Here is a 920-nt window from a genome sequence, read left to right on the forward strand (position 1 = left end):
AACTCAAAACCTACAGGCTTGATCCTCAAGGGTGTACAGGATGACATGCCTCTAACATCCCTGGGGATTTTGCCTGGATTGGGCCACTGGACCCCAGCAAACAAAGCATCTGTATACTGATTCCAATGGGACTTCCCTATAGGGAAGTCTTTCATGACATCACAGGATAACTCAGGTGGGAAGAAACCTACCTCAGCAGGTTTCTAGTCCAACCTCCTGCTCAAAGCAACATTAGCTCTGAGGACAGACCAGGTTGCTTGGATTTTGTGCATCTAGGTGTTAGAAAATCTTCAAGGATGGAAATTGCGCAACCTCTCAGGTCCTCTGGTTCTTTTTGCTGGAGCTGATCCCCAGTTAGTCCGTTCTCAGCCTGTATTCTTGCAAGGCGGTCCTCTGGTTCTTTTCGCTGGAGCTGATCCCCAGTTAGTCCGTTCTCAGCCTGTATCCTTGCAAGGCGTTCCATTTTCCCAGGGGTATTACTTTGCATTGGTCCTTGTTGAATTTCATAAAGTTCCTGTTGGCCCATTCCTCTGGCCTTAGTAGGTGACAGCCCTGCCTGCAAGCACATCACCTGGTCCTCTCAGTTTGCTGTTACCTTCAAACTGGACGAGAGTGCATTCCGTCACCTCCTCCAGGTCACTGATAAAGATATTTAGCACGACAGAGCTCAGGACAGACCTTAGAACAGGCCCCTGTGGTACAACACTACACTAGGAAAAGTACAAGCTATTAACCATTAACCTCTGAAAATATTTATTATTTTTATCAATGATCTGGATGAGGGGATCAAGTGCATGCTCAGTAAGTTTGCAGACGACACCAAGTTGGGCAGGAGCGTTGATCTGCTTGAGGGTAGGAAGGCTCTACAGAGGGATCACTAGGGCAGTGCTTGTCCCCCTGTACTGGGTACCCGTGAGGCC

Source organism: Egretta garzetta, unplaced genomic scaffold (genome assembly GCF_000687185.1).
Source record: "Egretta garzetta isolate BGI_Z169 unplaced genomic scaffold, ASM68718v1 scaffold485, whole genome shotgun sequence".
NCBI lineage: Eukaryota > Metazoa > Chordata > Aves > Pelecaniformes > Ardeidae > Egretta > Egretta garzetta.